Raw genomic sequence first — 10,632 nt, forward strand, 5'->3', positions numbered from 1 at the left:
TTTTTGAAAAAATATTAATAAAATATGTTATTACAAAATCATCACTTTTGGAATAATGGACAAAACTATTCTACTTAGGATGGGACCTTTCAACCCCACAAGGTCAGGCCGTAAATGATCACACTCCTTTCATAGTCAAAAGAGATTTATGAGCTTAGAGCCCTATTAAGCTCTCATGTGGCTCCAAAGCCATCCTAAATTATGGGAAACTTACCACTTGATCCTTTTCCCTAACAAGTGCTTGAATAATCAAACAAACAAAATGCCTACCACTTCTGCAAGAGCATAGGGTTTCACAAGATGAGTTTTTCTATCATAACACAAGATACTTAAGACTTGTTGGCATGGGGGTCTCAATGGTCTTTACCAATATAACCCCTTTCTTTTCTTATAGTCATATGAGAATAGATTTAGGATGAGATAACCTCAATCACCATTAGAACCAAAAGTAGTCATACCTAAATAGAAAGCATCATTTAATTATTAAAAAACCATACCATGCATAAACATACACTTGTTTTTATACTCATTTTTCATTATTAAAAAGAGAAGTGAGATCTAAATTTGGTTTCATGGTTCTTTGGGTTTTTATTTGATTTAAATCTCAACATATACAATTTTTATAGGCAAACTCCTATTTTAAATGTGATTTTCCAACACTCTCAAGTTTTACTTTTTCATATATTTGGCATATGCATGATCAATACCATGAATCTAAGTGAAAGAATAAGGGATTTCAAAGTGAAATTTAAAGAAAATTATTACTCCTCAACTTAGTTTTCATCCTTAGGACAATTGCGATTATGTGGATGGTGCGCAGATCGGATGCTATACGCTCACGTAGTGTATGTCGGAAGGTCCCCAAGAACAATAGAACTCTACTTTTTGCACAAAATTCAAGGTAAAAAGCATGAATGACATGAACAAGAGACCAATTGGGTGTAATCTCCCCCCATGCCTTGTGTGAGCGCTCCACAAAGCATGTATTTTATGTATTAATCATCTTTCAGCTCAAATAATAGCCCAAATTACAAAATAGCAAGCTTTTAGCTTTTGAGTTTGCTTTAGCACAAATAGAAATAAAGCTAGTGGGCGGTGCCCAAAGAGTCTGGCATGCCCAATACAATGTCCAAGTACAAATAACATAATCGTGCGCCCATGCGCATACAAAAATAATAAATAAACATCCAACGCTTCAATAAATAGGCGCAACAAAATATAGGCACCATGCCTAAGATATGCGCCCATCAAAATATAAGTGATAAATCGAATACTCGCTATCCTCCAATGCTTTCCTCCGCCACTGCTGCTATCTCTACACATCAACTGAAGCATTCACAATCGTTAGTAAAATAATACAATTAAACCGACAAAAGTGAATACCTAGCAGTCTTCAGCTACATAAATAAATCAACTGGTTAGAAATCAATCCTAACCTTAATTTATTATGAGTGCGCACTCTAAACTCATAAACGTTTATTAATTTAATATGCATTTTGCGGAATCACCCGCTATGGAATCACCTATGTACACACTAAATTAATGAAACGGCCGAAAAGGACAGGCGTCCCCATCAACTTCTCGCACAAAGAATCCACTTTGTGTATGAGCCCTGGTCATCAAAGTTTACGGAATCCACCATAAAACCTCACGAAATCCACCCTGGCACGGAATCCACTGTGAAATATACCTCCTGGCATCATACCCCCGGGGTGGGATAGCAATTGACCTCAATTGCTATTAGCTCAATGTGGAGCTAACAGAGTGGGGAAATCATTTAAGTCTCTAGCGTGCATCCATTGTGCTTCTTCTACAGGATGGTTCTTAAATTTGACTAGGTATCTAGAATATCTTCGGCCAGTTCTAGTGATCATAAAGTTAGTGTCTATGATAGCTTTAGGTTCAAGTATTTCAGTCTCTTCCTCTAACAAAGGTGCGTTTTCATAAACAGGGTGTACAGGTAATTGGCCTCTAAATGGTGGAAATCATCTCCCATCTGTGACAATGTCCCTAAGTCCATTGTGTTTATGAGTAGTCTGGGGTAGGGATCCTGCTCAAATGTTGTCCAATGATGAGAAAAGAAATGCTCCCCTAAGTGTCCCCATAGCCACATGCTAGGCCTCTGTATGTGACCCAAGCTACAGCCCCCATTGTTGCTACTGTGGACTATGTTGTACCATGGAATACTATCTTAAGAGCTCTCCTCCAAATCTCTTGGGCTCTCGGACAGTCCCATAGGCAATGTCACTGTGTCTCCTCTGGCTCACCACATCACGTGCATGCCACCCGATCCTTAACATATCCAAGCAAAGTGCCAACTGCTAAACTCCTATGGGCTAGAAGCCATAGAAAGAGAGATATCTTCTTGGGCTTGAACCTATCATGTAGCTGCATCCAAAATTCATATAGGAACTCATCCGACACTCCCTCTTTGTGCCAATGAGGGGTGGCTTCTGCAAGCTGTGCTCTAATCTTGCTCATTTGTATCTTCCATCCCAATCTAGTAGTGTAGCCAAATAAGGTGATGTTGCATGGCCTATCAAAGAAGGGATCTCTCCACACCCACTCTCCTGATCCCACTGAAGTCTCTCTAGGGGCCTCCTCCAGTATGCCCAATATCTCCATCCATCTATAAGATAAGTGGTTGGGTCTAGGTCTATGTGCCATTTCCTTTCAATGTGTGCCATTGCTCTAATTCTCAGCCTGGAGCAGCCCCACTAAGTGTGGTAAGGTCAAGGTCCTCTCGCTGGAGGTGGCCATCCTCCTCAATTGTGAAAGTGAATGTCATGTCTTTGCTAGATGCAATGACTACTAGAAGGATATCCCCTCTAGAGAAAAGACCAATCCAAGTTTGAGAGGAAGCTATTTTAGTTTGCCAATCTGGTGGAACCCCTTCCATCATGACCTCAATCATAACCCTAACTCCCCTAAGACCATGTAATCTCTGCCTTTGGGTCTCGTGTGATAACTCCTGAAATGCAAACCACTCCCCCATTGATGTAGCAACCTGTAAAGAGAATCTTCCCCATGATAAGTGTGTCTGTTGTCCAATCGTGTGACCTAACTCTAATCTCGGATAATGATTAAAGAGAAGATGTTGTCTCCTATTCTCTTCAATAGTAGTTAGGGGGAGCTAGTGGAGCCATGGAGATATAGATCTCCAAGATCTAATAATGGCCGCCACAAATCTGACCTCAAAGCTCCTCCCTAAATCTCTCGTGCTGATCTCCTAAAAAATCCAGTGAATGTTGGGTTGCCATGGTCCTCCATGTGTAGGTGTCAAGTCTTCTAACCTTCCTTTGAAGAAATAAAAAACAATGGCCTTTCTTGGTTTATGGTGATGAGCCCTCAAAATTTAACTCTCTTGTATCCTTTATTTCAGGTTAATTTTGGGTTACATACTCTAGCCTATGAGTAGCATCTACTTTCTTTGATATCACTTTCCTATCACTCTTTCATTTTCTTGTTATACTCATCTTGTCACCTCTAAAGTAATGTTGTTGACGCATTTTAGTTCTAATTGTCACCTCCTCCACCATCCGTGTTGCTACTGTTGGTGTAGGACTACTCCCTTGTTGGCAGTGAAGGATTTATCCAATGGTAGTGAAGCAATAGTAGTCCTTCACTACAAACAAAAAGGTAAATGCTTCACTACACTAGGTCTTGTACCATGGATTTATCCTCCAATGAATGCATTTACCTTTTTGTTTGTAGTGAAGGATTGGCTAGATAAATAAAACATGCATCATACAAGCTAATAGTCCCTTTGAAGCCCTCACCCACAAGCTAGCTTGCATGCATTGCTTTGCCAAGTTTGTGGTTGGTATACGAGCAATGCCATCTAGCACCTACACAAAAACAATACAAATGTGTATAGAGTGTGAGAACAGAATTACAACACATATCACTACCTGCCGTTAGAGATCATTTAACTTATCCCTAGCAAAGTGCCATCTCTAGCATGGATATCTAAGATACCACCAAGTAAGCCAACAATCCTTTGTAGGAATATTGTAATTTGCAACCTTCCCTAAGGCCCACTAGGCCTGAATGTACAGGTATTGCATAGTTACATAATCTTCTATTGATGCACATATCCACATGTAGCAGAAATGCTTGTGCTCATCTAAGAAATTGTTATGTATATACTTCAAGGTGTGTATTTGAAGACTTTGTTTACAGTGAAATAAGTAAGATCTCTTCCTTCATTACATCAATTCTTTGTACCATTATTGAATATTGCACGGATTTCCCTCCAATTGACACTTGCCTTGTCTCTCATGGATACTTAAAAATCAGCTTTGGGGTAGCCACACTTAATACATTACTTCATTGAGCTCTACTAACCAAAACAAGGCTTGTGGATGTGTATCTTCTTCCTTCATCTCACATATTGCCATAGTTATCAACGCTCTTGTACACTCCAAAAGATAATAAAAAATTAAACTTCAAGGAACAATATAATTTTCACTTTCATATGGTGAAGCTAGAACAAAATAGACGTAATTACTGTAGATCATACACATGTGCTACCTTGGTGGTCCAATAATTTATATGATGCACACAGTCAAAGAAAAAGCATATCCAACTATTACATAGGTCCCTAACACCATTCCTTCACATGTGTGATTCACAAGATCAACTCTTGATGTTAGCCTTTTGACATTTTGAAGATGAAGCACATGCTATAATTGTCAGCAACTTGACCAAGAAATAGGCTACTAGGGAACAATCTGCATGCATAGTGTTGCTTTAAGTTCAAAAGACAAGAATCTACTCCTTGGTTAGTTTCTACACATATTGCATGAACCATATGTTTGAACCTACATATGTGGAATAGCCAAGTTTAACTTTTGGGTTATTTTTTTAAGATATCCTACCATAAGTTACATATTCTCTATTCTCTTAAACAAGTGGTTGGAGTTGCTTGAGCATTTTTGAGAGTTTGATGTCAATCATGGGAGTCCTTTGGTTGTCAATGGAGGCATTTGTTATTAGTCTTCTAGCCACAGTCATTTGTATGTGCTGAGGGCTATTTGCACTAAAGTCTCTCACCATTTTCTCTATGATAATTTGAAGCTCTTTTACATTAGCTCTATAGGTGCCTCTATGCACTTCATGTTTATATGTGCCATGATGCATAAACTATCTTGTCATTGTGCTTGCTTACATCACATAATATTCTATGGACTCACACTTGGAGAGGAAAATGAGCGGTTTCTTGCAATAGAAGAATCCAAGGCTTTTGAGACCATTAGATGACATTCCTACATCTATTATGTTGGTAATAAGTTTCCCTACATCACAAGAGGTGGGTGTTAATTCATAGAAATTGCTAATAATAGGGTAAAAAAGATAGGAGGTTATCCCATGCTTCTTTTAAAAACCTTGCAAATGAATAGTGTTGAACTTGTCCATGCCACATGGTTTGGTAATCTAGAGATTGAGTGACTGGTCTATTTGGGCACTCAAGTTCTCTGATGCACTTGCTTTTATGAATTGTACTAGGAAATTCCATTGATGTTGATGTGGGCTTTGTCGAACAATGGCCATCATACTTTTTCTCCATACCCTCCATAGGAAACTTGTCGTCTGTTGTATTTAATATTGCCATGGTACAAAATTGGCATTTCCTCCACACTCTCTAGAACACTCATATTCTAAAGTAAATGATGTAAGACGTGATGTCATCCTCCTAAATACATTATGCACTTAGCAAAACTTGTGATTTGAGCACTCGCATTTGTACCCATGCATGCCTCCTCTTCCACATCAAATGTGATTACACTGATATTGTTTTTTGCCATTTCAAATGGTTAATGAGTCTTCCAAAGTGATCCTTTCTTGTCCCACGTTTCATGAGCTTCTAGTGAGTTCTATGGTAGGGGATGGTCGTGATCTAATTGCATTTCATGTCTCCTGAAATCAAAGTATTTAGAATATATACTTGGCTAGTCTTGTGGTCACTTCTACAATGGATTGATGTCGTTATATTTAGTGATTCACATGGATGATAGCAAGAAAATGTCTACCCTTGCAATGCAAATCTCCTCCTCCCTAAGCATTTAGAACTCATTGTTTGTATAGTGCACTTGGGTTGAAAATGAGAGAGGCTTTATAGACCTCATTGTTAGCTTCTGATGTGGCACATGATGATGGGTCCATTTCAAGTACAATCTACACACATAGAGAGAGGTAAGGAGAGAGAGAGAGGGGTAAGTAGAGTGAGAGAATGTGTATGCATATGAGAGGGAGAGAGAGATCTATACAATTGTGGGAATACTAGAATGCAGGGGGGGTTGGTCTTCTATCCAAAGTTGTGCCCACAATAATGTGGGGTTTCATAGGAGGGAGCAACCTTATATGACCACTTTGAGTAAGTGGAGTATTACATGCATGTCACATGCAGAGAGAGAGAGAGAGAGATGTCAAATTTATTTTTTCTTGGCCAAATATGGGGACATCAGTGACCCCCTTCTTGGCAAATGAAATCCCATACCCCTCCCCCACTTCTCTTTCCCCCCTCTCTATATCTCTCCAATGCCTCCCTTCTCTACAAAAACTACAAATACCATAACTATAAACTATACACATAAAATACAAATATTATAACTATTAAAAGTATTAGTCTATGCATGTGCATTGTCATACATTATGAAAGGATAAATTCAATGGATTATAATTGCCATCCTTATATTTTATGTGCTAGTCCTACTGGTGCATTAGGGTCCTTTGTAGACCATGCTACTTGCATCTTATCAAACCATTGATTGAGGCTAAGTCTATAATCTTGTATCTCCTTCATTAATTGAAATGGAGGTATCTAATGCTGAGTAATTAATTCAAGAAAGTCCAAAATTCAATCTCTCATTTGTGAGTTGGTAAGTGGTGGTTGAGCTCTTCTCATTAATGGTAGTGGTACTGGGATCCTTTAACACAATACCTTTATTCAATAGAAATGAAATAATAATAACTAATGACTAACTATCTAATACTAAGTAATACCAACTAACTACCATTAAGTAATTGCTAACTTACCAATACTAACTATGGCCTAATTTCTAAGTTAAAATACTAACTTGCTAGTACAACTAAAGAACATTATGTAGTATAGTAATAATATGCTTATATTATCTTATGATTTTTGGTATTGATTTGAAATTGTAACTTGCTAATACAAACTACAAAGTTCTAACTTATAACTAACAGTTCAATAACTAGTACTAATAACTAACTAATAACGAACACATACTGCATACCTTTGGTAAGTAATTACTAACTTATAATACTAACACCACAACCCAATTTTCTAATACTAAATTATGATTACTACTACTTTATAATACTAATTTGAAATAATATATTATATTTTAAACTACATCAACAACATTATATAATAACATAGATAATATTATTATATTGCAATAATATACTAATTTTAAATATATGATATACATACTAAATATCAATACAAATAATATTATATTGTCTCATATAATAATATAAAGAACATTAATAAGATTAATGTACTAACATATATCATTAAAAACAATACCAATATAAATAATATTATGTTATATTATATAATAATATAAAGAACATTAATAATATTAATGTACTAACATATGTTATTAAAAACATTATATATCATGATGCTAATAACTGGAAAAGCAAAATGGGGAGAGGAAAAGAAGATGCACGCGCGGGCGCGCGCACGCACACACACACACAATGAGGACAAACCAATTTTTTTGGAGGCCAACAAGATGGTGCTAAGACCAATGTCTTGTTGTTGCCAATTGTTTTGACCTTTCCCTCTCTTTCACAACTAGATATTAACAATATATAAATACTAACACACACACACACACACACACACTCTCTCTCTCTCTCTCTCTCTCTCTCTCTCTCTCTCTCTCTCTCTCTCTCTCTCTCTCTCTCTCTCTCTCTCATAATAATAATAATTAAGCAATACTATCTTACCAAGTATTAACTATCCAAGAAATTAATTAATATGAACTAATTAAGAAATTAATTAATACTAACTAAGCACTACTAAGTAATTATTATCTATCTAACTAATAAAATATCTATTTAAGTAACTAATACTAAATAATTATTAACTAATTAAGTAATACTAAATAATTATTAATCAATTGAATATCTACGTAAGTAATTAATGCTAGCTAAGTATTAACTTTCTAATTAACTAATTGTTACTAACTAATTACTAGTAGCTGATTGAATAGTTGACTAATTAGTAACTAACAAATACTAACTAATTATTAACTTACTCTAACTAATTAAGTAATAGATTCCATATTTTGAGTATTGCTATGTGTCATAATCATTGGGGGAGAGGGGAGCTTTGAAATATTTGTTCATCAAGAAGGGGATTTCTAGCAACCCCTTCTTGATGAAAAATATCACTCGATGAGATATGTGTGTGTGTGTGTGTGTGTGTGTGTGTGTGTGTGTGTGTGAGGGGTTCAAAAAATTTTAAGTCAAATCACTTGGGAGGAGGGGAGTTTTGAAAATTTTTTCCTTCGAGAAGGAGTTGCTTGGACTTGAAATATTGTTTGCCATAAAGACCAAGTTTCAAAACTCCCCTCGGTATATGGAGAGAGAGAGAGAGAGAGAGAGAGAGAGAGAGAGAGAGAGAGAGAGAGAGAGAGAGAGAGATGATGATGATGATGATGATCCCTTCACAAGATGATACGATAAGAGCTCTTGGCACATACTAAAATACTCCATTGGAGGTAAGTTACAAGGAAGTAGGGGAGTATGATCAAGGCAAAGGGAAAATAAGAACATATGTCGACTTGTTATCCTTTTCTCTTCACATAGTATGATTGGGGAACTCAAGCTTATTGACCTTCAACTTGCATATATGATGTTATTGGATGGTGGTAAACTCTCTGATCACAAGGATAGAATATTTGGGAAGGAAAATGAAGCGCATCAAGGCCTGGATTAGCCATACATAATCTTCAAAGATGCGTGTGACATTGCTGAGTTGTATCCATACAAGACGAATGATGAGTAAAGCATTTTTGTTAGAAACATGAAGTTGATAATGGATAAATCCAAATTCACTAACAAGTGCTCTCAATGGCTTGACTTGAGATGCATATCATCCATTCAAAGGTGACACTAGAGTAAACTCACAAAGCTCTAAATCATTGTGTTCAAAATAGAGACTTGAGACGTCTACCTTATTTGAAGCTTTGAAGTTGAATATCAACCATCTCATACAATTCATGAGTGTGAGGCAATAATTATCTTAGGTAGGTAGGAAGGTCTCCCTCGTCGTCACTCCACACCCCCTTCGTGATTTAAGCCTTGCGTTTTTATAACTTTTTCTTTCTCTCACAACTTTTGCGTAAATATTTCTAGTTGAGTGAGGCTTGGAGCTTCCCCCCCCCCCCATAAAAGCTCAAGAAAAGCTTTTGATATCTGACGTCAATGATTACATCAAGAAGAAGACGGATTGTCTATGAGCATGTCATGCCATAGCCATCATCATTGTAAATATGCCGCCTTAATCACGATCGAGTTAGCTGCCACCTTCTTCGAATTCTTTCCAATCATCCAATATGAATGATCTTAATAAAGTTTTCCAATGTCCTTTATATTTCCTCCAGAATCAACCCAACATATTGATTAATCCCCGCTCAATGATCTAGTTTTTTTCAAATACCTTTGTTAATTCTCCATGATCCCCAAACACTCATAAGCATCATCCATGGTAATAACAAGCTCATCTTAAGCATATATCACTAGAGTATGACATGAAGAACCCCCCCAACAACTTTGATAGCTGTAATAATATGAAATAAATTTGTTGCAATTGATAGTGAGTTATCATTGCCACCCTCCAAAATCTTGCCTCATTAATACTCCACGAGATTCATCCTTTCATTAGACGTATCCCATCAGCTCTCCCTTTAATCATGTTGTATCTCGTATGTCAAAATGATCATGTCTTTAGGTATCTACTCGATCAATTTGATTGATTCTTCATTAATAATTCCAGATGAAAACTCTTAAGTTCTTGTATATGACATCCTCCAATTTATTTGCAATCGTCCTACATTGTTTTTCCCCTACAATGAATTGTTTTATCCTATCATCTTTCCCCTTCACTGTAGTTCTACAACCTCTTTGTGCCATTTTCTCTGCCATCACAATCCACTTCACACTTGAAAAGCTCTTCTACATTTCAAGCATTATCAAGGCTTCTTCATGAGACCTATGAAAATTTTCCATCTGCTTCAAAGAGTGCTCATTGACAATGTAAGATTTAAGACCTTCCTTCTTTGATCCTAAAGTCTTCAAAACGGATATTCCTTTCATATGAACCTGTTCTTCTATGCAACGTACCCTAACAAGAAAATATGCTTTGAGATCGAACTTCATGCTCATCCACTCATGATTCGAGATCAAATGCAATGTGGAATCCATGATATGCAACCAATCAAACGATGTCCACACAAAAAGTATGAATGCACTGAAGAGAATGTGCCTAGCCTAACTACATGTGCTTGTGCGTAATGCAAAATGCAAACAAAAAAGACACACACGATAGAAAACAAATTCCTAATGACGATGACTAATAAGTTCAAATTCCTA

This window comes from Lygodium microphyllum, chromosome 11 (genome assembly GCF_053477565.2).
Source record: "Lygodium microphyllum isolate KBCC chromosome 11, Lygodium_microphyllum_v1.1.10, whole genome shotgun sequence".
NCBI classification, from domain to species: domain Eukaryota; kingdom Viridiplantae; phylum Streptophyta; class Polypodiopsida; order Schizaeales; family Lygodiaceae; genus Lygodium; species Lygodium microphyllum.